This window comes from Plutella xylostella, chromosome 12, assembly GCF_932276165.1.
Source record: "Plutella xylostella chromosome 12, ilPluXylo3.1, whole genome shotgun sequence".
Lineage (NCBI taxonomy): Eukaryota > Metazoa > Arthropoda > Insecta > Lepidoptera > Plutellidae > Plutella > Plutella xylostella.
Genome location: NC_063992.1, coordinates 4,659,850 through 4,686,642, shown reverse-complemented (window position 1 = coordinate 4,686,642; position 26,793 = coordinate 4,659,850). Strand labels below are relative to the sequence as shown.

The window sequence follows — 26,793 nt, the reverse complement described above, 5'->3', positions numbered from 1 at the left end:
TAGATGAGGAGGGTAGCCCAGAGGCAAAATTTACAAAAATTCATGGGAAATGTAGGGTTGTGATGTGTGTGATTGAAAATCGATGGCGCTGTTTGGAGCAAGACCATTATACAACTGTTCAGTGTGCAAAATCTATTAAGTACAGCGTGCCGTATATTGCATTACGTGGCCCTCGATTTTGGCGTGTCTGACCGTGATGACGTGGTGATTGAAGCTCGTGATGAATACCTACTAGACTGGAATTGCCGAGAATCCATCGTGACGGATGAGATCCATGGCATCCATGGCACCAATAGCAGTAAGAAGTAGCAACACAGTACACAAACACCTATACTTACTCACGTTTTGCTTTGTAAGCTATAATTCGTAAAATTCTAATGTACCTAACTGTAGTTATGTGTAATTGTATTAATAAATACCATTATTGCTACTGTCTAGATGTGTTTGAACTGTACCCTCTCTAGAATAGTTAAGGACAGTTAGTTATTGACTATAAACTTTAGTGCCAATTTCTCCATAGTCGGTTATCTAACTGACAGGGATTGATTTATTAATTATAAGTCATATCCATATAAAATTCACGAAAGATGTGTCAAAAATCAACCACTACTCCCTGGTTATGCTCAAAGCGACTACGGAGAAATTGGCACTTAACCTAACTAAAGGTAATAAGTCTCTTGGTAGGCAGGATTAATAGACTTAATTAATGATAAATCATCATCTTTCTGGGCCCACTTACTAATGGGTATAAAGTTCTGGATAAATGAAATTACCACAAAATAAATAAAATATCTACATTCTGTTTAACAGTTTTTTATTCTTTATTTTACAAAAAAAACATATTTAACTTAGTAGGTAGTATCATGTAACATTTGCAAACATCAGCATAGTATAACAAAATGTATGATTTATCTTTTCTCCTAAATGTATTCTTCACCGGGCAATCAAAATGCACACTTATAATTTATGCCTTCACGGGGGTGCACTTGCAGGCGGTGGCCTGGTCCGTGATGCTGGGTACAGGATACGCTGGTATAGCTGGATTGGGCTGGCTCCTCGTACCAGGCACATGTTCCATGCTTATTCTATATCTCATCACATCAATTATATAGCAATCACCGGCAGCTTTCAATCTGACATATCCATTTTAGGGCTGAACTATCAACCATTCACTGTGCCCCCTTAGGCAATTTTGGAGCATTTTCTCTTTGTATTATTCTTATAATCACTCCATACCTGCAAAACAAATGATAATGGACAACATTTCATTTTCTTTACCCTATATTTTTATTAGTTATTCGGAAAGTTTATAGAAAATTAGTGGACCCGTATTTTTTTATTTTGTATATACATAAATTTTTGCATGTTATTTTTAACTTTAAAGTTAATTATTTTAAAGCCGGAAGTGACATCACATATTAGACTCAATTTTTATTTTTGTCTATTGCCTGAGTCTCGAAAAAAAACATAAATGACACTGACAAGTGACATTTAAACTTTGTTTACATGCCAACCAACAAATGGGTCATTTTCAAATGACCTTGATATTTCTGATGATGGAAAGTAGGTACTTATGATGTAAAAAAATAAGCAGAAGCATTTTTTCAGCTGTGTAGGCGGTGGCATGCTCTGGGACATATTATATAGAGGTCATCTCTTAATAATAAATTTAAAAAATAGTCAGAAAGTGTCAGAACAGAATTTGTGAAAATGACCCAAATAAACAACAACGTCACGATAAAACGTCAACGTCAATCAAAAATGAAAGTGACAGTTACTTTGTTTTTAAATCTATATGCTTTGATCATCAAAATGCATCGCACCTGATGCATGACGTCATCAGCACTTTTTTACTATTTTATGATTTTCTCGAAAACGATACATCCAAAAAATACAAAAACATTTTTTTTGTGGCCTTTAGAGCTAAATCTCGAAATGGTTTTCGATTTATAGCCGCTTTAGTTTTTTGAAATGTTGTCCATTGCATCATTAAGAATAAGAATATAACTACTAACTATTTCAAAGAAACATGAGTACTGCCGATGCTTTATCTCAAGGTAATGCTTTTTAAAGAGTACCTAGGTATTAGGAAATCATTGAGAGACGAGGGGATAATCTGTCATGACAACCTTTTATGTTTAATGTTATGTTTCATGTTTAATTTTCTCCTTTGCTTATCACTCCTTGTCCCGTCCCTTCGCTATTGAGCTTGGCTAGTTCCTTCCACTTATTAAGGCACCACTGGCGACCTCTCCATCCGTGGGCCTTGGCGTTGGTATCCGTAGGCAAATATCACTGCGTTGAATTCAATAAAACAATAAATAAATTTAACAAATAATTATGAAAGCCGACCTGTCAGTGTCAATAGATTGATAATTTGACAGATGACGGATGACAAATGTCAAAAAAAAAAAGTTAGGATGTGCGTTCAAATCATAGTTATCATCCATAGACAATTGTTAAAGTGCGTTTATAAGGAATCGCTGCTTACTTTGAAATTATTATGAAGGTTTTGAACTTAACAATCTCAGTGTGGTACAACCTTATTTTAACTCTGGTAACGTTGTAACGACCGGCACACGACGAAGGCTTATGCTGCCATTTCAATACGTTCAAAGTTAACGTGTAGTAATGAAATACGGAAACGATGAAATGTTCGTGCTAAGGGTACAGGACACAAGCTCGAATCACTGTCCAAGAGTGTGCGAACATTCCATGTTGCTGCGATTATGTTTTGGGTAAACTGCTTCTTTTTGCGACCGCATTAAGATGGTGAATAGGTGACCGCGGTTTGACACCCATTTTAAAGAAGAGACAGGCTATGTTTAGGCCACCTTTTCTAGGCCCCTCCCCGGATTGGGGAAAGCAGAGCGCTCCCTAAATAGGGCTGCTTTGTCGTCAACTGAGCTGCCGAACTGGTTCCCTGTCTCAATCGGAACACAAAGCGACCATCACCAGAAGACCGCCTACGTGCAGATGCCAACTAAGGTTCAGAATCACCTATCCTCCCCCCACCGCCGGCTCTCCATCGCCGCAGGGCTTGCACATTATCCTCAAAACATGCAGGAGTCATCTGCGCGTGAATATATTATAGTGGACAAGCAGTTGCGCGGGTGCAAGTCCACTCCCTCGACCTCGACCTCCCTGTGCCGGTGGATCGGATGGCCGATACGACCAGCAGGAGGTAGGGTTGCAGGAGAATGGCCACATATCGCTAGAAGGATCCCGACATGTGCCCTTTAAGGCACCACCCCACGTGCCTTGCCTTATCGCTGTATGCAATCGTTTATGAAGAACACGTATCGCAACCGAGTAAGGACTTTTGCGCTAAAAGGAGGATCACCCTTAGACTCTCTGCACTAGTATAGTAACTACCAGTGGGCGATGGGGTCGTCACATCCCGACGCCAGACCAGACGCCAGTAGACGCCGTACCGAAGGTATTCTTCAAGTGCTAAAGCAGCCCGCCAGAGGATGTGGCAATGGCAAGGATCATTCTGATATCACCTTGGACAGCACAGCACTAGAAGAAGTTTCAGTATTTAAATACTTAGGCAGTCGGTTAAGGAATGATAACACCCTTGCATCTGAGATACCAGCCCGAATAGCAGGTGCTGCAAATGCCTTCGGAAAACTAAAATCACGCGTCTGGAACTCACGTGACCTGAAACTTCAGACTAAGTTAGTAGTATACAAGGCCATAATACTGCCTATCTTATTGTACGCCGCCGAGACGTGGTGCTGTTACAAAGCAGACATCAAGCAGCTTGACACCTTCCACCTTAAGTGTTTAAGATCCATTCTGCGAATTAAATGGCAGGATCGTATACCGAACACTGAAGTCCTACGTCGATCCAAACTGTCTGGAGTTGAGTCTCTCATTGCAAAGCAACAATTAAGATGGAGCGGACACGTCTTACGCATGGACGATAGTAGATTGCCAAAGGCAGTTTACTACTCCGAACTCTCGTGCGGGAAGCGCAAGCAGGGTGGACAATATCTGCGCTACAAAGACGTACTTAAACGTAATCTTGTGGCTTGCAACATTCCGACAAAGAGTTGGGAGGAGCGTGCGCGTAGTAGACCAGAATGGCGTCATACCGTCCACACAAATGTGGACCGTTTCGAACAGAAGCGTCTGGAAGACCTTGATGCAAAACGCCAGGCACGGAAAACCAGACCGAAGCCCTCCTACAACTACACGTACAACTCGTCTGGCCAACTGTACTGTACGCCTTGTAGTCGTGTTTTCAAGACGAAGTTTGGCTTTGCAAGTCACATCAGAGCCCACCAAAACAACAACCCGGATTGAACATACAGGAGTCGCCGTCGCCGGATACGGTGTGGAGGACATGATGATGATGATGATAATAAACACACTATTCCTAATAGATGACCATTTCTTGTTCACTAAGAAACGTTCGGGAATTTGTATGTGAATATTAAAACTTCGGAATTCGTAATTTTAACAATTCGACGACCGAATGGCGTAGTGGTTAGTGACCCTGACTACTGAGCCGATGGTCCCGGGTTCGATTCCCGGCTGGGGCAGATATTTGTTTAAACACAGATATTTGTTCTCGGGTCTTGGATGTGCCCGTAAAATGGCAATAGGCCCGCCCCCTATTACATTGGGACTAACATAACACTCTGGCGAAAAGTGGGTGCAGCAATGAACAAACAAACAAACAATTCGATATAATAAAAAATCGTACTTTTGAAGCATCGAAATAATAATATTCGGAAAATTGTCTTTCGTCATTTTAATAAATCTGATATTTGAAATTTCGTTTATTATACTATTCGTGATTTTCGCTAATTATTCGGAAACTTAAAATTCGGGTTTGTGAATTATTCGGAACTATGAAATTCGTAATTAAGAAAATCGTTATTTTCATATTCGTAAAAAAGTAATTCGGAATTCTGTAGTGTACCCAATTGATACTTAATCTAAAACAGAACAATATTTTAAAAACCATATTCTATTATTTTGATAAGCCATGGCAGCACTCAATCATTCGCCTGAGCTGGTCTTATTCAGCTCATTTGCACAGGTACTCGAGCGAAAAATTATTTCTTCTTTATATTCCCATTTTTTCGCGTCTTATTTAAAGTTTTGTTCAGACGGAGTTTGTTGCATCTCGTCTATTTATTTTTCTTCCTTCGGCTGGTAGACGAGACGGTCGAAGTTTAAGGTGTTCTTTTTATACGGGATAATAATAAAGCAGTCAATAAATTAACCTTAATAAAGGGCCATGACCACTCAAATTATCACACAAGTGAACATAATACACTCACGGGCAATGCAAAAGTTGCACAGTTATTAGTGATATTGATGGAGATGTGACAGTGAAGTGATGATAACTTAGTGCTCAAGGCTAGCCTTGATTCTTCTTGATTCTTGAGACTTCAAAAAGACACAAATCAATACAAAGGGCAAGACAGCCGAATTTTTATGGAGGTGGTCCAACGAAGGGCATTGTCATCGATGACGTGTCAATGGTAGGTTGGTATTTCTGTATACCTATTGTTATACTTCTACCTACTTATTTTACAATAAAAATTACCACGGGAACTAGCTTCAAATAATTATGTGTCAACTTATGGCGTCGGGGGTTAAAAACCAAGTAAACAGATAATGCCCCTGTGAAACAACTGTTACTTATTTTCGTTCTTCCATTACATAGTAAGGTTACATCACTGCTCACAAACTACCAGGGCAACAGAGAGACATGAGGTATGGAAATTACATTTCCCCGCGCCGACTTGCTTTCACGGTCCACTGGGCTGATCATAATAAAAACTCGCGCCCGCCGCCGCCGCCTCGCTTCTTACCGAAGTTTGACCATAAATTCGCGGGCCTGCTGTAATAGCCTGCCGCTCGCCACTGGCTTTGTTCTATGGTGACCTGGTAGCTGCGCCTAATCATTTAGTAAAAGTAAGTTTTTTTTTTCTTTTGTACAAGTTTTTTTTGTATTAATCGTAAAGTTTTAAGTCTCTTTTATTTAGAAAAACCTTTTTATTATAATATTATTATATCCAGCAATAGTGGAATAGGCATAACTTATGTACCGATACATACATACCGGGACGTATATAACCTGAAATGAAAATTTCCACCTGTTTCACCATCTAGAATCTAAGCAAGCAATACTTAAAATATGCAACTGCTGGTACAAAGTTAGATGCCATCGTCTAAGATTCCGTTTCCCTAGTACCTAAGTACCTACTGAGAAATTCTTAAAAATATTTAGTATCTTTCACACTACACTTCTGCATGGACTTTTACCGTTTCTTTGTTTTCCCTGAGGGAGGGTAGCAGCCATTAAAAAGGTTAGGGCGGATATTTTATGTGATTTTAAGTGTGTAACTGCTGTAATGTCAGTTTTTATTGCTAAATACCTAGATTATGAATACAGGCAACTAGTTTATTTTTGTGACAAATTTATTTAAAATATGTACAGACGGACTTGCTATTAAGATTACAGATGGAAAAAATAGCAAAAAAGTACTTACAGTTAGTTACTTGATTAGTTACATACATACGGAAGAGAGGACTAAACTTTAAAGCTATTCATAGCATTTCCATGATGTTACTAAGTAAATTAATGATATTCATTAACATTCGTTATTATCGTTTAGATTCGTTACAACACCTAAGTACTAGGTACTCATACATCATTTATTATTATTTGTTAATTAGTAATAGTTAGCTAAGACAAGTACTTTTTCCTCCACCAAGCACAATAAACAGGGAATAAAATAAACGAATTCCATTATGAATATTTAAAAAACTCAGGCCACTAAGGTCGAAAGCTCTTGGCTAGAGTCTTTAAGAAGATAAAAAGTTAAAGTGGGGCGCAGAGACAATGAACCACTTTAATTTATTGACATTTTGTGCTCTCGAGGTTTTTAATTCTCCCCCCATCATCAATTGCAGGTATGAAAAAAAAACTTCAACCAACTTAAAAAGATGGAGGAGGTCCTCAATGTCGGTAGTTATTTTTATGTAAAAAGACCTACCGTCTTTTTGGTTTTTTTAGTCCTATTAAGGACAAATATTTAGGTACCTACAGTAACTGTCCGAAACGAAATAATAAAAGGTCAATCCAATTTGTTTAATTTCATTTTATTCTGTTCAAAATCTGGGTTAACCCTTCAACTGGCGCTGCTCACGTCTCACAAGTGTTACTCGATTTCGCTCATTATTCAGGCGTTTCCAAGCTGCCACCGAGAGGGTTAACTTTCAAGTATCATTGCCATTTATTAATGGTCAAGTTGAGCGAAGATGAAATTTTAACCCGTTGCAAGAGACGGCTATTTATTAGGGACATTATTTGCAAGCTGTAGGCTCTGTTTCTGGAGAGTAAGTGGGAAAAATAATATTTAGGTATATGGTAAAAAAAATAATCGTTTATTCATTTTCAAACAAAACATATACATTTATGCATAACACCCCAAACATTACAATTGTTTCTCGGAGTAGTACACTCTAATTGCTTCCGTGAAAATGTATTTAATGCCGATTGTATATTTATAATATTTATTCTATTTTCTATGCTGATTCTAAAATAACTTAATAGTTTTTTTTTAAATTTAGGGCTCATCATCTAAATTTAGGGGTGGCTCTCATGTAAGTACATGATACACAGGTGATTACTGGATGGGTTAGTTATTTATAGACTAGGTATTTTTATTATTTTCATATCACTCCCAATACTGTACACGGGTACAGTATTGGGAGTGATATGTACCTACTACGTATGTACGCACATACAGTACAGTACGTCAACTTATTTTATCATAAACTTGAGATCTGAACACTTGATTAAGATTAAGAGACTATGAAATAATTGCAGCCTCTCTAAGTGTAGGTACTTCAGCAACTTCATGCAAAATGAACACCAATTAAAAAGCAAGCGTCCATTCATCATCAATTATTTTTTCTTCATTAATATTTCTAACAAATTTGGGCGGCTAAAATTGACACTTATTGCTTTTGCTAAAGCGAAGTTATTTCTAAAAAGTAATAAATCACATCGACTTGTGTCTGTCCAATAAATCCCTTACGGATTTTAATTATTTTCTTATTCTTATGATTTTAATTTTATCCGGGACCCTTCGACCAACTGTCTCCAGTTTGGATTTTTAACTTTTACTTTGGACTTTTATTAATAAGTAAGGAAGATAATTAATACTACTTAAATTCTGTTTAGGGATTTGCTGGTGGAAATTAGAAAAATATTTCTTCTTATTAGGAAAGCTGACTTTTTTTTGCAAGGCATGCAATCGCAAAGACTTAAAAATTATGATTAATGAATGCCGGTCTCATAACTTATCATATCCAATATTTTATATGCTTGCACTGGCTACTACACTTTGAAATTTAAATTACAGATTTATTACGAAACTTGTATATCCCAAACTATTATTGTAATGTAAGTCACATGTACATGTACAACTTCTGCTTCATGGATTTTCATACAGTAAAATGGTTAAAATTCACTATAAATATAATAAGAAGAATATTCAACTTTTAAAATGTAGCACGGCCTTCTAATGAGTGAGGCCGCGGCTATTGTCACAGGATTCGATTCAAAACCGCGCAATTACAACGCCATTTGTCCACAACAAAGGGACCGCCGCCCTTTTTCATTCAAAATTAGTGATGACTTCAATAAAAATAATTCTTGTCTTTTAAGCAAATTGCATCGCGAAAAGTCCAAGAAAAGCCTTTTAATTAAAGGGCGACCCGCCCGTAAACACCGAGGAGGCCGTCAACCTCCATTTTTGTTAATTCCTCGACCTCTTTCTTCGCCGCATAAGTTAGTTCACCCTTCTTTCTTCACGCCTTTTTGTCACCGTTTGAATTCTTTGAAACCCTTTCTTTCTTCCTCCCATCTGCTACGCCCGTCAATATTAACTCCGCGACATCGAGTTAAACTTTTTAATATCCGTTAAATTTCGCTACGTCGCCGTTGTGTAATTCAGGTTTTAAGATTGTTATGGGATAAAATGTTTGCATGGTATTTTTTTGCGTAAGACGAAAATTAATTTCTGGAAATTTACAATAGCATTAATATAGAATAGGTTACTTTATAATTCAAACAACATCAATTAAATTCTTTTCGAATAAAACCACCAAGACCGCTGCAATCAAAACTGTGTTTCTTAAAACTCATTAAATTATTCATAGGGGACCGAAAAAATATGCAAATGAGTTACCGAGGAATGTTTAAAAAAATCTTGAAAACACAAGAGATCGCGATGGGACCGATGTTCAGACACGGAATTTTTAATCCATTTCCCGAAGACGATTAATATTCACGACTCGGCCGGTCTGGTTCATCTCCTACGCCATTATTGCTTGGACCCCCCCCCTCCTTGCCTTGTCTTCCTCTTTGATTTCAACAAACTAATTATCCCCCTCCAGCTGATTACTTCACCGTCCCAGCCAATATCATAACTAAATGGCATCGCTAAATCAACTCGGATTTCCATAAGCAAAACATTCGCCCTCCTAGGATTCACAGGCCAGCAATTACAGGAATATATCAGGACCCGCTTTGCATCTTTGACAGAGCGAAGAGCAATAACGTACCTAATATATTCAATATCCGCAGATGATAATTCACCGTCTCGGCAGAATCCATTAGAGGCATTGTTTGCTTGACCTTAGTGCTTACTAAGACAACACAGGGGTGACCGCTCTCTTCTCATGAAACCCTGGTACACTCGTAGTGTATTCAGTTTTACCCGTTTACCAGTTTTGTATATTGAGATTCTACTTTCTAAGTTTTGCAGTTTCCTAAATCTTGGTACCGCTACTTGACATAAGAAAACAAAAGAAAGAAGATAAACAATATGAAGAAAAACAGAAAGGTGGAAATCGAAAACAATCGTGACTGGAAATTTGGGATTCAAATCTCGCACCGAACCGCAATGAAAAATACGAAGCCAAACAAGTGGGGGTAGATAAACACGCAGCTACTCCTGAACAAAGTATTGATTGAATATATTTATAGAAAAAGGTGATAATTTGGCAGTCATAACAATAATGTAACTATTTTAGTTTTTTTTATTCTTACTTGTACTTATTTTTATACTTAACCTATAAATATTACTTATCCTGAAATCCAGTAACAATATAACAACTCCATCAAAAGTGACAAAAACTGTCTGATGCTGCAAAAAATGTGCCCGAGCAGAGCTTACATGAAAATACATCAAGAAGAAAATCCAGGGTAATCTATAAATATAGCCCTTGACATTTCGGGCCGTATTCTAAATTCGGAAGTGACAATATTCCTTATTGTACACTCGCGGTGAAAAATGTATGCACACCCTTCACACCCTCCAAGTACGAGGGAGCTACGTTGGGGAGTTATTAAAATTATAAACAAATAAAATTATACCAGAGAAGCTCCGTTTATTGCGAATGTAGCTATTGTGTGAATATATGTATGTGAATGGTAATAACTTAGAGATTTTGAAAGAGAGTGATTGTTATAATTTTAGCAATGTATGTCTGGGTTAGGTAGATTTTCAATGACTTAGAACTTAGAAGATCAAAGAATATAATTATTTTTGCATAATCTTGTGTAGTTTGATACCTAAATAGTTAATAAGAATCAATATATATTTTTTCGGCGATAAATTGTTGCTATTATATCGGCAAATTAAATTATCGGTTACTTGTCATACCTCTCGTAGCAAATAAAACTGTTGCTACGGCACTGCGTAGCACTTAACACTTAGAGATTTAGTACCGAATGTTATACTATACAATTAGACACAATTAATGGTGATCTAATCCCCAATATTACGTTACCACATAACTCAATACCCATCTTCTGATATCGTATTAATATCGCAGCCCTCGCGATAAGCGTTTTCTCGTGACTTGCATGTTTTTCCGACGCGGTTTTTCTAGTAAATTCATCTATGGAAATAAAATCGGTAGGTATAATAATATTCCCTAAATTAGTAAAAATTGCTCAACGATAGGATTATAATAATAGTTTAAAAGTCAGTAATAATTTTATTACTATACTATTTACTGCCAGTTTCTATAACTCTATCTATCCATAACTGGTAGTTGGTTCTACCTTTTTTGCCATAAGATTTATTTGCCTAATCTCGTATTGCATAGTAACGTTTGGTCAAAGTCTCGTTTCGCCGAAAATCGTATGGCATAAATCTCGTTTAGTAAAAAGTTATTTCGCATAGTATTGATTAGTTAGCCTAATAATGGTATGGCCAAATCTTGAATAGTCTAATAATGCTATGACATAGGTTATATAAAGTATGTAATAATATTCGGGCTGTAACTTGGTCTTAGCGCAACTGGCGCCTTGTATTGTTTCCTTGTATGTAGGAAACGCTCCGCTCCGCTTCGCTCCGCTTTGCTTTAGACGAAAATGTGCACCTAACACGATCCTCCTCGCTTTGCTCGTCGTCGCACCTATCTTTAGGTTTTGATCCCATGGGTTTAATGGCGTTTTAATTTATAATGGTCATTAAATTTCGATCTTTTGGGATGTAGGAGAAAAATACCACAATTTGTACATTTACAACATACTTAATATATTATTTATTAAGATAATATTAGGAGAAACAAGATTCTAACTATATACGAACAATTTGAGCAAACGAGACTTACGTGTTTCAAGATTATGCCAAAAGAGTTTTAGGCGAAACGAGTCTTATGCCACGTAAGACTTGGCAAAGTGATGATTCGACCAAAAAAGTTTAGACCTTACGAGTTATGCGAAACGAGTTTTGGGCAATAAAGATTAGGCGAGATGAGGGGAACCACTGGTAGTTACTTTCATACGATTTTGACGTAATCAAAAGTAACAATCTGTCAAAATCGTATGAAAGTAACTACCAGTTATGGATAGATAGAGTTATAGAAACTGGCAGTTAATCTATACTGACAGACCTTTACACATAAATCCTACAGTTTAAAAGTTGACACTTAAAAAGTTTACAAACTCATAGATGGAAATTTCATACTGCGATAATAATATCTGAATATATTCACATGTAAAGAATAAGAAGGGAGCCCACTCGCGCGTATGTATGCCAATCGACATGTTTATCGCTTTAATATAAAATAAAGGGAAAAGGACTAACGTTGCTATATGGATAGATGAAAAACGTCGCAAAAGGAAATTGCAGTTTCGATAACAGTAACCTTTTTGCATGAATACGTTCCGATTTTTCCCTGCCTTGCGATTTTGTATCCATACAGAAAAGTTGGAAAGTCTTTCAGTGTTTATTTTCTCTCTAGCTAAACATTTATTTCAGCAGATGTAATATTTATTTCCTAAACATTAGCCTTTTAAAAATTACTATAAATCAGTCAATCGAACCGCTGAGCAAAAGATATTTGAGATCATAAATTATAGTTCGATTAACCGGACCGCGCAGGGGTTGGCGGGAATGCGGTCGAGATGGACAGTACAACAATGGCGTTAAAAATGAGGTCCGAATCCCACTGTCAGCTCCAATGTATCGCTTTATCGCACTTTGCTAATAGATAGATCTTTGCTGAGTTGGCGAGATTTGTGATAGACGGAGGTACGAAATGTTACTATAGCGTCGGGAGTAAGATATGAAAGAACCAAGTAATTTATGTACTAAAACTAAATTGTTTATGAAAGCCTACACGTTTAACGGAGGTACTATAAATTAAAACAGCCAACATCTCCTTTATAACATACAATTACACGTACGTCACGATTTTCGTCACGGTATTCCGTACAATACTTGCAGGGCCATAAAACCTTGTGTGTTACAAGCAATTGTTCGCACAATCGGCCGCTTGGGACGACAAACTTCGAAAATTCCCCACTGGCTTGTCGCTAGCAGAGTTTTACAGCCAAATTAATATGGCAAATTAATGCGTTTTGTAACCGTATAATTTTCACGTACGGGCGAGGGTGTGCTTCTTGCGCGGCCCGACCGACATATTGCAATGTACTAGGGTACCAGAAGGAGGGCGGAGATATAATTTTTCCATATGGAAATAATGTAGCGAGTGGAGCGTACAAGACAACAGTGATATGCTAATTAAAGGAAAACATACGGGGCAGGTTTCCTGTTTATTTTCGGTCGACGACGAACTCCGGCGAGGAAGCGCCGTTTACTTTTTAATTGCACCGCGAATAGAAAATTTCCCACAATTCCAATTTCTAGACTCTCAATTTTCATTTTCTAAAGCCCTTTACATTGGACTGTTTGTTCTGTATTCTGAATTCCGTTTCCACCTGCGGTTTTGTAGCCATATCAGCACCTATATATCGACATCAATATTATAGCAATGACTTTTTCGATCATTGTTCCGTATTTATTTACCTGTATTCAGTATCTACCAACTTTAGCAAAACATCAGTCGCTTCAATGTTTCTTAATAGTCGCACACGCTTGCACGCTTAAAAGTAACATGTTTAATTTGGGAAGTTCCAAGTCAAATACCAGAGCGCGTTAAGAAGAGAAGTTTATAAGGTAAACGAGTGTATTCCACTTTATGAGTACGATTCGTCACGACAATTGAGCACGTGGGCTGGGATCTACCGTCTAATGAGAAAGGTCTGAGAAAGGGTGAGAAAACCTTACCTTGATGACTGAACGCGTCCCCTTTGCTTTTATGTAGAGGTAATATAAGATGTTGATTGTGCAAGGTATTGCCATCAGTTGAAAAATTAAAGAAACGTGCATAGACAGCTACAAAGCTTCTGGCTTTGCAGCGCACACTGTCTGATAAGTCTGATAACCGACCTCATTGCGATAACATTTGAACATCAAACACACTATGAATACAATATTTGCCGTAACAAGAGGACGTCGACAATATCGGAGGCAAACAATTAGAGGCATGTTAAGTTCCAAGGGACGGGGGTGCCGATTAAGTTATACACATGCGGGTTAGAGGGTAAACCTGAGTCAGGAAGATTAAGATTCATCGAAAGGCCCTTACATAGAAGCAAACATTGTATTACGGTGTCTTGGCAATGTTTGCGAAAGGTAGCGGTATGTTAATTTAGAATTCACCCCCTGCGCGCTGTAGCCAATATTAATATTTTGGTTGGAGACATTGTTCTGAGTACCGAGTGTCAAGTTGGCCCGATTGGTTTAATAAAGCAGGTGGAACGAGAAAGTGATTTAACTTTAATGTTCTCTTTATGTAACTGCTTTAAACGGAGCTGAGTGTTTTAATAATTCACGATTTACGAATCTCGTATACATTTCAATTCAACTTGTACTACTGAATATGTACCAAGTATCAATCTCATTACAGTCCTCACAGTAAGAATTCATAAACTAAACTCCAAAGAAGTAGTTCAATTTGCGGGTACATTCAAGAGGAGGATCTTTACATTTCTGGTCCCCTGGTAGCGTTTAATAGTGAGTCCCCGCCTCCAAACCGTCCAGTGCCCAGGGCCCCTATTAAAGTGCTAAGAGGGACATTAGAGAACCACCCCAGGCCTGTCGTCAGCATAATTGGACCTCTTAATCGACTATTGTTTGTGCCATATGTTTTAGAGTTTAAGTTCATAAATAATTTTCTTTATATTATTATTTAGACAAAGAAATTACCTCCAAAAGAAAGAGTGTAAATTAAAGACGAAATAATATCAAAATGATTTATTATTTTTTTATTAATACCAGAACAAGATCCATAAATTCAAGGTGGACATTGGTGCTATCTGCTCAAAAAACATGCTCAAATAAAAAAGACAATACTTTTTTTCAAACAACAGCCTAGTCCGAGTTACTACTTAGAGTTTTTTATCGAAACCCCCAGCAGTCATTGCTACACAAGTTAATCCGCAAGATAAATAGCGTATCGCACAATGCTGGTCAATAAGAGTGATCGGCGTCTTTGTCTCGCCGGCGGGGACGACGTCCGATCTCGCACGTCAGCAATCCACGGTAACGATGATATCGGTCGCGCAGAGTTAGGAATCTTTATGATTGACCATTTTGTCTCCAACGTTTTTTTACTTATTGAATACTTTATTCCACGAATAAAACTATAAGTGCATAAAAGGAGAACTTAATGATGACGTTATGAGTAATGATAAATATAGTGAATTTAAGTAGGTACTTATAGAAAATTTGATTTGATTTGCTTTCATCTGCACTTAACAAAAGTTTCAGCGCCATGCGATATTCTCGCTAATCGACGATAAACACTCGCGAGCAATGAAAAAGTTTCAGCAATAGCTATTACTTTTAAGTTTTAAGAGTGCGATTATTTAGTACTCAGTCATTTACAACGGGACCGAATAAACCAATAACTATGTAAAGTTTGTATATTTTATTGGCATTTCTATCCTTTTCATCAGCTCTACCACCGAACTGTCCCAAGTCCAAATGTCCAGCACATTAAGTACAGAAGGAGGGACGCAGTTTGTCAAGTCCGTCCCTTTATTTAAAATCATCGCCAACAGTTCCTTGTGACCGTATCGTATTGAATCCCGTGAGATTTGTGGTCACCGGCTGGCGATACCTATTAATTTAATCTATTCATTGGGAAATAGTGGGTCCCTTCATTCAAGCGTACACTGGAAAATTAGGAAATATATTTCCATAATGTTTGCCAATTTTGCTAGTAAGTATAATTATTTCAACTAATCAGCTAATATTATTGGTATTGTAACAGAGAGCAATCCATTAAAATGTTCAGGGACCTACTAAAAAAAATCATCCTACTTACTGGAAAAACTAAGCAGTAAACTATTTCGTCGGTCCAAAAATAAAAAGATCTGTTTTCTTATTTTATTCCCCAGTTGCAAGGAGTATTTCTTTATCAGCCGATCTACTAGGCAAACATGAATCCGCAGAGATTTGCGAACATAGCTGTGGCTATCGGATAAATTGACCGGTAATAATAAAATGTAAGGGGTAAGAAATGTAGATGGCTATTTAGATAATTGTTGGCTACGTCCGCAGTAGCCAGTGTATCGGAAAACTTGGTTCGTAGGGGATTTTATTACTATGTCCGAGGTGGCTATTTATGGGATAACTATCAGCAGACAAAGCTGGATATCGGAATAGGTGTTATTGGTTTCTCTGTGAATAAACAGAGGGTTTGGTTATACTTATATACAGTTGTTGTCTTAAAGGATTCCAAAGTTCTTGCTCTATCCAAATAAATGTCTGTTTACAATCTTTGAGGTTTTCTCCTCTCTTTGTTGTAACAAATGAATGAACATCGAACGCAAATATTTTGACGAAAGGTGAAATATTTGCAAATCAGATTTTTGTTTTTCTCGACCCGTCGCAGTCGGCGTCAGGTGAAGAAAGTAATGACTCGCAATTTTTCTCGTTTGCTCTTTTCAACGGACGGTCGTTGATTGATACGCTAAAACCGTTTTTCTAGCACTGAAATCACGGACGGATTTAGAATGCTGTTACAACAGTTATGCGTTGGAAACGTTTTGAAAAATCATCTCTGTTTTCAGGCTTTATGATTCACAATCGACCGGATGACTTTGGGAACATTGCACACCTCAGGTAACTTTTCTGGATTTTCAGCTCTCACTCCCCTATATAAATATCATTGTACGTTGTCTAGAAATATGATTGAGTGCTCAATGGTTTATATTTTATGCGCCGATGCACGGCCGGGCACGGGCGAATTATGACGGTCAACTGAACACCGGGCGGGACAGACGGAACTGTGACGTAATCAGATAAACAAACATTTCCCATTCAAGATAATCATCTTTGTACAGGACTGTTTGACAATGTAATCTTATTGTTAATTCTTGAGATATTTTGAATAAATTGATAATTTTCCCTGTACCTGTATTGGTAAATTTTAGTTCTAACCTGGCCTCTACATTAGTTTTCATAAATATATTGTATTCCTTGCTGTGAGTAAAAAAAAATTCTTCAAGCGCTAGATTTCTTTAAAAAAAATATTTACCTAAACACCTACTCCCGGACAGTACCTTCATGAAAAACCTTATTTCAAAGTCTAAACGATATTTTCCAACTATGAACCACATTACGAAAGTCCTATTTTAGCTTCAAACCCAAAATTTTGACCGAAACTCATGTAAACCGATCTCGTGATCGACACATCGATGTCGGCATCGAATTCGCATTTACGCTTCGAGGCCGCGATGGGTCGCACCTGTGCCGCGGCGCTCATAATATTCGGCTTAGCCGCCCGTTTATTGAACCTCTTCCACTTTGCATGCGCCGTGTTGATTGCTGACTTCGGATCGTGATGGGAAGTAGAGCATTATGTATTTGGTTTAAATGTTGGTACATTTTGGTGCTGAAGATGAGGCGCTGATTTATTTGGTATTTTTGATAGGTATACAGAAATTAGTTAAGTAAAGGTACAAATCTAAATAAGTCAAGTTACATTGATGAAAATAGTCTGGATTTCATACATAAGCTGAAAAGCTCCGTTCATACTAATTGTGTACATTCCAAATATAAAAAGCAAACATACCGTATTAGCCTAATCCAACATCATTATTTATATTTCTAAACGAAATTATGAAAAGGGCCACGAGACAAAGCGGTACTTGAAATAATAACAAAGAAATAAAACAGAATAAGCGGCCCTACGCACGCTGATACATGCGCCCGGAGAAATAATATTATCGTTACCAAGTACTTACTCTCCAAGGAAAATCAACATAAAGTGAATAAAAGAAAATTATGAATAGCACGAAAATAAATTACCCCGTGTTGGCGGCAAAATAACATCACATTTGAATGCGCTTTATGCTTTATGGCCCCGTAACTATATGAAATAAGGACCGGTGCCATTTTATGGGACATGAGGGCACGTACGCAGCATAATTTTTGAGTTGTTTGCTGAGAATTTGTTCCTAACGCAAGTTCGATGACAGTAATAAATAAGGAAAACTCCAAAAACTGTCGACTAATGTTTCCAATAAAGATGTATAAAGCTCTTGTCACAGCGACGCGGAATAAATTTCCAATAATTACATTAGCCGATGAAAAATTTCGAGCGAGTTCGCAGCGACACCTTACCGCCCGTGGAATTTCTGCTAGGAGCCCATAATTCCTAATGACATGCAATAACCGTACCCCCAATTTCCGACATAAACCCGCCATAACAATATCGACATCAGCGAATTTTTCCTCAGGCATTTTTTATTCGAGAATAAGTAACACTTTTCGTTGTAATCAAAATTTGCCGGGTCCCCCACGCCGGGTCTGTTTATCGGGCACTCCATTTGATTTTTACCACCGCACTGATTCAACTGAGGAATGCTAAACGCATGGAAGGAATGGCAATGAGCCGGCCATATTTCATTTCGTAAATGTGGCAGTACCACTTGGTTTTCGATTATTGAAATATAGATTTGAAACACTGTGTGGAATTGAGAATGGGTTTCGGTCATTGTTGTTGCTATTGTTTTTAGGTTTTTTTTCAATGCCCACATTCCAGAGTCATCTTAATGGAATTTTGTCAAAAATTAAGAGAAAGCATAAAACAATAGATAAATACTGTTGCTATCAAAAAAAAAACACGCACTCACGCCTTGCACTAATGTACTCCCTTGCGGGGTAGGCAGAGGTGCATTGCTGCACCCACTTTTCGCCAGAGTGTTATGTTAGTCCCAATGTAATAGGGGGCGGGCCTATTGTCATTTTACGGGCACATCTAAGACCCGAGAACAAATATCTGTGTTTAAACAAATATCTGCCCCAGCCGGGAATCGAACCCGGGACCGTAGTCAGGTCACTAACCGCTACGCCATTCGGTCGTCTGCTATCAAATTCATGAAATTATGAATGATCCAGGCTATTCCATACTTTGCGAGCGTCCACTCTTTCCCTTTTCACGCGTGTCCATAAAAAGTATTGGACTTTTGGACCAAATCCCGACAAATTTGATGCTCATCTAAATAACACCCGCAATCCCGTCCACTCGTGTGGAAGTGCCGTATATTTTAAATTTGATCCTGTCCAGTACGATTTGATGTTTCAATTGTCAATGCCTTCTTCCCTTCCTAATCCCTTATTAGATTAGGGTGCGTTTGGTTATGAATTTTTATGTTTTCAAAGTAGTAGTGAAAGTGACCAAAGTTTTATATTTATTTATTTAATCCTTTATTGCACAAATATATTACAGTAATGTTTAAAATTGTGTCCATAATTCCATATCTAGCCTGTGTCATGCCTGCGGTTACGTTTTTTCCATCGTTCAACCTTTATTATGCATCTCCATATATGTAGATTTGAGCTATTTGTTTGAGCTAAACAAAAGTGTGAAAGTGAGATTAAACAAAATAATATAATTTGTTAACAAAGGCAAACACCATTATATCTACCCAAACTTCTCGCTTTTACAAAAAAAACTTTAGAATCTACACGGCCTTCTTACACATAACGTATTTAAACACTGCAGTCTCATTAGACCAACGTCTCCGACCCAAACTTCAAAAATAAAATTCCATATTCAAACGCGCCGCCCGCCCGTGCCGCCGCCGCCCGCCCTCGCGTCGCGGAGGTGTTCGGCCGTTATCGTTTGCGATAAGAGGCTGGCCGCGTCTCGCATGCCGATCACGTTCTTAGCGGGGCCTTCGCTGTACTTGCCCTGCCTGCTGCCTCTTGGAGTGTGTTTAAACCTACTTGGGGTTTGGACCTTTCAATATTTTTGTTCTAGAGTAATTTTTATACAATATAAAAAAATATTTTAGTAATGTAAGTTGATGTTTTGGTTTTCCATGGTAATAATTTCACAAACAATATTTTATTACCATTCATAAATTTCAATAAGCACTTCGTAATAGTAATTTATTCAAATATAAACGCAAGTAAAGAACACGCATAAACTACATAGTTCAAAGATTTTCTCTTCACACTTGTAAAGCTCACATGCAGTTATCACCACACTAAAATTCCTTGTGACGTGGCAACTAGCTACCTAGGTAGTACTATTTTTCAAACTGGGTGCAAACTTGGGGTCCAAATGTAAAACAGTCGCGTTTCACCTCTCAAGCTCTTTATGACTAATGACGGGCTCACATGGCGCGTCACATGACATCATGAAGTGGCATGTATTTTACAGGCGTTTCAGCCATTTTATATTCAAATCATATAGCGTCCGGGTGCTGATTAATGCCATTTTCTTTATAACCATTTGTTCCCGTCTTTGAAGGATTACGATGAGTGTTAGTGTGAAGAAAATGCAAACATTATATTGCTTCACGAACAAGTAAAAATATATTTTTGGAAAAAAAAATATAATACCCAAGTGCTTAGCTCAGACAATAATATTTTTCAAGAAGTTACAGAATAAGTTTACAAAAATTGTTACTTATCCAATATCACGAAGTGATCTAAACCCGTTCCAAACAAACATTTGCCAAAGCCTCATTTATTAGTCGTCTGCGCTCCCAGTGGCTGTGCCTTAGACAAATTAATAACAAGATAAAGAAACTCTGCGGGTCTTAATTCATTAATTAACCTAATTGTATTTGCCGCGGTACAAGGATAGGCTAATGCTATTGCGTTCTTAAGATTTCGCCACAGACTATGAAAATGTGTCACAGAATAAGCAAATACGCAGATGTGACATTATCCGACTCTATTGCGGACTGGGGCCGAATGTTAGTATTTAATCACTTTTCTCGTATGAATTTCCGCCACGATTCTTTATAAAATAGGAGATCACTTTGTCACTTGACTTACACCGCGAGTCCGCGGTTTACTCAATGCTTCACACTGAAACAGATTTATAAAATACATACAAACTACGTTACCGCTGTCTGACATGAGTCAACCTTCTAGGTCTAATCAAAGTATGAATCATACTTAAAAAAGCGTCTCCCGACTATATATTAAAAAAAGTTAACATTCGTCGAGCTAGAGTCAAACTTTAAATTAACAAAGTTGTAACTTTTTCCATCACATTTCACGCCGCAAGTCATATCTACTTACTCTGTGCCGACAAGAGTGTGACCGTCCGAGACTGGCTTGATTGCAGAAGAAAGGGGTGAATCAAAAAGTTTGTTGAAGAAAAATTGTGCCAATTTAAAGAAAAGGACTAAGCGATGCCGACCCCGCTTCTAGGGAAGTTTTGAAAGATTTTTCACTGGCAACACTAATTGCTAGCGAAAGTTAAATAAATCTCCGCTACTTTAAGTTTGTTTCGGCTTGTTTTCGATGAAAGAGTTCTGGCAATCAATTAATTAAAGTGTTGATACTTTGCTTAAATGCGAAAATATTTGAAATAAAGTATAGGTAGATAAAGAAACTTCGGTAGGAATTCAACAAAATGGATTGCTGTTTCTAAACTTTTTCAGCTTCTCTTTACACGATTACCCTTGTTTTTTGGAATATCTTTGTTATTCAGAATTGTTAGAATTATCAATAAACTACAATAGTATCAATACTATATCGCCGATAACCGATAAATTGGTAGGGGTGGGGAATAAGATTGCTTTTCGGATAGTAATGTACTATGAGCATAACCAAACTTTGTAAATAAAATAGAAGCAAAATATTTTTTTCTCCGGTGAGTTTCATATCGAAAAAATAAATGGTCCGCAATTTTGTCTTTCAAAGGTGGCGCTATGTGAATTTTCTCATAAAATGATTTAGGGTATCAAGCCAAAGTTAAAAAAAGTTAAATAATAAAAAAAATTAAATCTATGTACACAAAAGCAAATTGAATCCATCTATTTTGGATTTACTCAATAGCGATCTATTTTGGATTTAATAGAAAGTGTATTTTGATAAATTTTGTATTTTATTTAATAAATGATTTTACAAGACTGAAAAAAAAAATAGAAAGTTAGATGTATATACATAATAGTTTAATCCATAATACTACTATAATCCTTACTAACCTCTACCCATCGAAAAAATATTCCCCTAATTTAAGGTAAATGTCCCAGTAGTTGACACAATAGTGACAATAATAAAAACGTTGTTAGGGAAAAACTTTTATTACGAAATCAGGCGGTAACTAAGTAACAAATTTTGGTAAATCAGTCTTCTATCTAAATTATTTCCTTACAATCATGTATCTAATTAAACGTTTTTTACTATTTTCCGAGAAAATTCAAACAGTCTCAAAATGTACCTATAATTGATAGGAAATTTTTCACTTCGCCCAGTAATTGACAAAGTAGTTTTACATTCTGTGTTCCAGTAATTGATATGAAGTCATCAACAAAAAATAATACAAAGTATTAAAAATCTGTCATAGCAAAATTAAAGTAATTTTCAAACATAAAAACATTAAATATTTTTCATGTCTGAGCAACATTTTTTACGCATTAACGTTATTTGATAGGGGGTATCAATTACTAGGTTTTTTATTTTTTCTTGTCCTAGTAAATGATACTCGACACAAACAGGTAAATATAATAAAAATTGGTAAAAGAAGCATGAGCAAGCGAAGTAACTTTACATTCAAACGTAATAAAAATAATACTTACCCGTAAAACGCCATAAATCAACTGCAATATCGTACCGGCGAACACTCCGACCTTAGTTATTCAATTTACAAAACACAAGTAAACTCGTTGATGCAAACGGCTACGCGCGAAAAAAAATTAAACGTCAAATTGAATCGATGCAGAATACTGACACTTTGGTATTCAATTTGAGAGACTTCAAAGTTGAAATATTTACAGGAGTGCGTTTAAAAACTTAATTAGTTTTATTATTATTCAACCATAAAGTTGAAACTATCAATTACTGGGACGCTATCAACTACTGGGACATTTACCTTAATGGCCGGTAGAAATTTATAATAAAATACCCAATTCAAATAGAAACTAAAATATAAAAGTTGTAGTTCTATTTTCTGCCACTCACTTTGTGCCTCGCCATACTGTACGTGGTGATCGTAACATTTTATCATAGGTGTAATAGAAATATCAAAGGGCTATAAAGAAAAGTTTGACGTGATGTCAAAACTTATTTTTGCGTTGCTATTTGTTGTTCACGTATTACAATATCGATCCATATTATTGCAATAGATTTATATAGGTATTTTAGACTCTAGAAACATAGTAAGTATTATTTTAACTCACCACACATAGTGACTATTCAACAAAAACAAAATTATCCTTAATATAACGGTCCCAACATAAGCATTATCTCCAACAAAAATAAAGGGTGTCAAAGAAAACTCACTTTGCAGCTCGGAACACTAACTACATACAAAAGAAACACTCTACGGCATTTTCGGGCAAAGAAAACATACGGGAGGTCGGCAGGTACAAAAGTGCTTGGAGCCCAAACAGCAGTTGCAAAAGATCAACATACTGGCAACACTTTTCGGACACTCAATTTAAAAAGTTTCCACTCTTTGTTTTGTCCTGAACAAACTCAATTAAGTGCCGTTTGCAGGTGAAATATTTAATTTTATGTTTGCACTTCTCCTTCTTTAGAGAAAACAACAGATGCAAGTTTTTCTCTTACAAAGTTTTAGGGTTGTTTCACAGATTAACTTACCAAGAATTTGTAGTAAATTTTCCGTACGTCTGTGAGTCCGTAAATCCTCACTGCGAGTCAATTATTTAAATGTATCAGTCTGTCTCTACTTACAATAATGAAAATGAACTAACTACGCCTATGCCAATTTAACATAAGATTAGAAAAGCATTTTAATCAAGCTACTTGTCAAAGAGGTGGCAATCAGAAGCGGGCGGAATTAGAATTGAATGTAAATGTGCGGGCTTTATCGGGGATTATAGTGTTCGTGTCTGCGAACAGGAGATAGTTGCTGGCCCATCCGCGGTCTGTTTTAAATACATCTTACTATTCCGCTATAAGCAGCTCTCTCACCATCCCTGCGTTCCTAGTACTTTCAGTTGAAACAGAAGAGCCAAAGCCAAACGAAGGCTCACAATAAGCTGGCCACTTCGTACCCGCAAGGCACCCGTATGTATATGCTCCTCTTTAACAAATTTTACTGCTAAGTTAATCCGCCCTTTTCGCTACATGGCCCCCTGGTAGCCCCTAACATGTCTTGTTCTCAGTTACCAGTTATGAGGTTATTATCCGAAAATAAATGTAGGTTTACGGGGTAGCTTAGCGGGGCTTTGCCGGAACTTACAAATTAATTAATAGATTTGCTGCTTATTAATGCGTCTGGCTTGACTCAAATAAATAATGAAGAGATATTATTTTGGATTATAAAAATTAAGGTTTATTTAAGGTATTTACATAGAAGATATTATTTATTTATTTAACTCTTTATTGTACAAATATTACTAGAAAATGTAATCTTGTCCTTTGTGAGACTAATATCTTTAACCGTGACGTTGACTCCACGCATTCAAAATGCAATCACGGATTCCCCGATCCCCGTCAATCAGTTGAATCCATCCCGGGTGCCATTAGTAGTGGGATAGTTAGCTCGGCTACGTCAATTCGGATTTTAACCGCGTATTAACGTAAATGGGTCGGGTAATGCGCGAGCTAACCGGCTGGTGAGGGAGCGAGTGGCGGGATAGTGGCCTCTGGAATGTGAAACGTGGGAAACTATTTCTGCGGAAAATTTTGTAACTATTAAATAAGTCTGTTTAGTTAAACGGAAAATTAGTTTTTTTGGCCGTGTGTACATAGGATCGATTGATCATACGTACCGGTGAAGTGAAGTTAAAAAAAATCTACCTGCGTGTATCCTTCCAACTTCCAAGTCACAATATTTAATTATTCAGTACTGTCCGATTTTCCGGAAAAGTAGCGGTTTTTGACAAAAGTTTTAAAAAATCGACAAAAGCGCCACCACTCTAGGTATTCGAAATGTTGGTAATCCAGCAAGTAGCCTCATGTGAAAGGATATGCAAGCGATAAAGCAATGTTTCTGGAACATTCGGGCCAAGGAAATGGGTCTTGTTATGTGCTGAACATCAATTTCCTTTATACTAATATTTTGAATGTGTTGCATCGGCATCAGTAGGATGATAATCATAGATTATGAATTAAAAGGAATGCTAGCTAAGTATTTATAATAATAATTGATTATTACGTACTTTGAGATTTACTTAGGTACATTTTCCGTGCGACAAAAGTTTTCCGGAAGTTTTTTCTATATAAAATAATAAAATAAATAGATAAATTTCATTATAAATGACCATGAATCATGATAAACCACTACCTACCAAAGTTGGAAACAACACAAATCTCTCCCCGCAGTTGGCAGCAACTTAAAATATTCAGTTGCGACTCACATTATCGCCGTTTGACTTCACATTAAATCTTACCGGGAGCCCATAAATAACGAGAACTTTTATCCCACTCTCAAATAAGCACTCAAAAATGCAAAGAGCAGAACAGCATAGAGCACGTAAAGTAAATTTATTTTGTTTCGCACAATTCAAATAACCATAATTCAAGGGAGCCGGCCGTGTAAGCATATCTCAAGATGTAATGAAACGCCGTTAACTTACCAACTCCAGGAAATGCGTATTTACCTTCTTAACTTTCAGATAGAGATGTTTAAATTGTACTTTCCAATTTATTGATCGCCGTTTAAGGGAGATAAGAAAGTTTAATTGGTCTCTGAAGATTGTAGGATTTATTAACGGTATGCGTTTTAATGTTAACAATTCCTGATTGTCGGGAAACAATATCCTCATATTCAATAAAACACTTTTTTAATATCATGCACATCACAAGGTGTATCCCATTTCCCATTTCCATTTCAGTGATCGTCGCCATCTTGCGAATTCAATAATTAGGTTGTTTATATTCAGGGCTCGCAGGTCGTATGAATTCTACCTATTGTCTGACATTGGACCTCTGAAGCTATATCATTTTCCTTCCTCCGGCTTTTAGGCGAGGCGCGGTGGCTACGGAAAAAGTGTAAAATATACCGATACGCGCTATGAAATTTAAAAAGGCGTCATAGAAAGCCCCTCTGCATAGTTAATTCCTTGGAATTAAAAAGGCTTTGATTTTGGAGTGGTCTTGTTGATTGAGAAGTTTAGTGGTTCATGGTTCATCTGCTTCCTTTTTATTTGAAGTTGGTAACTTTTTTCTATAAGTGCGTAGACAAGAACTATACCTCATGTAATGTTTACCTAATCAGATAAGATTCTTTCGTTAACTTGAACCCTACATGCACCGAATTTTTTCACGCGAGTAGTGTAAATTAAAATACCTACTTACTCGTAAATGTTTCTTATTAAGACTTACACACTAAACACAGTCTACAGCCATTAACTAGCTCCTCAACCCTCAACCCTTGTTTGCCAAGATCCTGCATATTTGTTCGCAGACAATCCCTCAAGTGTTTTATAAATGTTTCAATGAAAAATATTAATCTCCCGTCGTGTAATAGATATTTATGCCTCAGCGAACCCAATATCGTGTAGTCTGCCTGAAGGTATTTTGTATAATGATGCATATCGTAAACAAATTAATGAGCTCATACTGGGGTTTGTCCGGATGGCTGGTCATAAAATGTTATACTATACCTATCTTACAAGAATGTTTAATACTGCAGCTTTAATCCGGTAAAATATTTCTGAGATATTCGGTACAGTATATCGTTCATATACCTACTCCTAAAATAGGCAGATTCAAAATGAAACCGTCAAAACAGCTATAATGACGACAGACCTTTTAAATATGTAAAGTCAACACAGACTGCCGTTACATATTAAAACAGCCTGCCGAATTCCGTCTTTAATCTATTGTAACAAGGGCTACTGTAGATGAAATATTAGAACTATACGTGGCGTCTAGACGTGAAAACGCAAGCATGAATCTTCATTGAGTGGCGAAACCGTCGAAGCGAGGCACCGAATATTTGATTATG

The 26,793-nt window shown here is 37.1% G+C and overlaps 1 long non-coding RNA gene across 1 annotated transcript; it reads right to left on the bottom strand.

The window, feature by feature from the left end:
* Window positions 1–1,205: 1,205 nt before the first annotated feature.
* On the bottom strand, window positions 1,206–2,673 carry LOC125489305. Its single transcript, XR_007266872.1, has 2 exons — window positions 2,079–2,673; window positions 1,206–1,236 (listed from the first exon to the last, which is right to left on the bottom strand). It is a non-coding gene; the product is annotated as an uncharacterized LOC125489305 (long non-coding RNA).
* Between the last annotated feature and the right edge of the window lie 24,120 nt (window positions 2,674–26,793).